At 35.3% G+C, this 2,035-nt stretch overlaps 1 pseudogene; it reads left to right on the forward strand.

Moving 5' to 3' along the window:
• The first annotated feature begins 1,512 nt into the window (after positions 1 to 1,512).
• LOC111539376 lies at positions 1,513 to 1,715 on the forward strand (annotated as a pseudogene).
• The last annotated feature ends 320 nt before the right edge of the window (positions 1,716 to 2,035 follow it).

The following is a 2,035-nucleotide window of genomic DNA, read 5'->3' on the forward strand; positions in this document are numbered from 1 at the left end:
GTTACTGAATATAATACCAGTATACATGATTAATTATAATTCAATATATCAACAAAAATTGGAAAATAAAATTAAAATAATACCACTTATGGTGACTTTGAAAAGCATAAAAAACTAGCAATCAATTTAACAAGAGATGCACAAAACAACTGCACACAAAAAATACAAAGCATTTTTGACAGATATCAAACAACATGTAATTAACTTGAGAGATATACCGTGTTTCTTTATTAGATGATCGATATTGTAAAGATGGTAAACCTGCCCCCTATTTGTCTATACACACATTCTGATCTCAATCAAAATTTCTGAATATATTTAGTAGATGACAAATGGAAATATCCAGCAATGGATGAATGGTTTCTTTAAATACAGACACACACACACACACACACACACACACACACACACACACATATATATATATCACATTTTCTTTAACCATTCTGATATATATATATATATATATATGTGCGTGTGTATATATGTAATGGAATATTGTTCAGCCTTTAAAAAAGGAAATTCTACCGTATGTGACAACATTAATGAACTTTAAGCACATTATGCTAAACAAAATAAGCCAGTCACAGTATTACCAGCACCGCGCTCTGGATTCTTGAAATCTCCCAGATAGAAATCAAAGGACCTCACCAGACATAGCAGAAGAGAGAAAGTGAAAGTGTATTAAGCTTGTGCACAAGGGAATCAATACCACCGAAGGAAAAGGGTGAGCTGCTCCTTAAGAGAAGTATGGGAAAGAGTTTCATCAGGTATGTCCAGGAGGGGTTTCTCTAGCACTTGAACAGTGGCTTTACATGCTTCTTCATACCTAGCACGTTACATTATCATTGTAAATATCCTCTCCTGGGCATAATGTTTAGCATTGAAATGAGGTCACTGTAAGGTGAAGTTTAAGTCTAACTGTGCAGGAAAGGCCCTGGGGAACTTGGCCAGGCAGTTCCTCTGCCCAAGACAGGAACTTGTGGTAAATAGTGCTTTGGGTCTTTTGGTGCTGATTGTCTTGAAGTTAGGTAAGCTACAGCTTGAGTACAGGGCTTTTGTTCTTTTTCTCTAAACTACATTAAGTTAGGAAACCAGCCTGCCTTCCTATCTCAACAGAAGAACAAACACTGCATGATTCCTTTTATATCAAGTATCTGAAAGAGTTAAACTCACAGAAACTTAGAGCAGAATGGTGATTGTTAGAGAATGGATGGAGGGGCATATAGGGCATTCAATGGGTATGAACTTTTCGTTATAAAATATGAATAAGTTTTATAGATCTTCTGTACAACATTGTGTCTATAGTTAACTGTCTTATGCATACCAAGTGTTCTTACTACAATAATAATAACAAAAATAAAGCACCATTATGAGCCAAGAGGCAAACTACCTATTAGAAGAAGATATTTGCAATAAATATGATCAATATAGGACTCATAACCTGTATATATAAGTAATTACTACATATTAATAGAATAAATGCAGAAGAATTCCAATAGTGGATATCCAAAGACTATTCTTTCAGGGATCATTATGGGAAAAGTTTCTCTGAATGCCTAAAGAACCAGAAAACCATGAGGATGGATAGCAGCATTCTCTCCTGAGCATGAAACTAGCTCTTGACATTGGTTTGCTGCAGCTGTGTTTGCCATTGCTGGTCATTTTTCTCTTTCTTTGGGAGAGTAGAGGGAAGAGAATGCAAACTGAGTGGTATTTCTTAAAAGAGGAGAAAAAGACCAATAATACATGAAAAGGTGCTCAATTCTATTAGACAACAATTAAAATCACAATAACTTAAATACACACCCACCAGAATTGCTTAACTGAACAGACCCAACCAAACCAAAACAAAACAAAGAAATCAAGTGACAATACTGAAGTTGGTGGGAATGTGAAGCCATTAGACATTTTATACACTGCCAGCAAGAGTAAAAATTGATGCAACCACTTTGGAAAATAGTTTGGTAGTATCAAATAAAGCTAAACAGACAAACGGCAACAATCCAGTAGATGTGGTTAAGCTTTGCGTCCC

This window comes from Piliocolobus tephrosceles, chromosome 1, assembly GCF_002776525.5.
Source record: "Piliocolobus tephrosceles isolate RC106 chromosome 1, ASM277652v3, whole genome shotgun sequence".
NCBI classification, from domain to species: Eukaryota; Metazoa; Chordata; class Mammalia; order Primates; family Cercopithecidae; genus Piliocolobus; species Piliocolobus tephrosceles.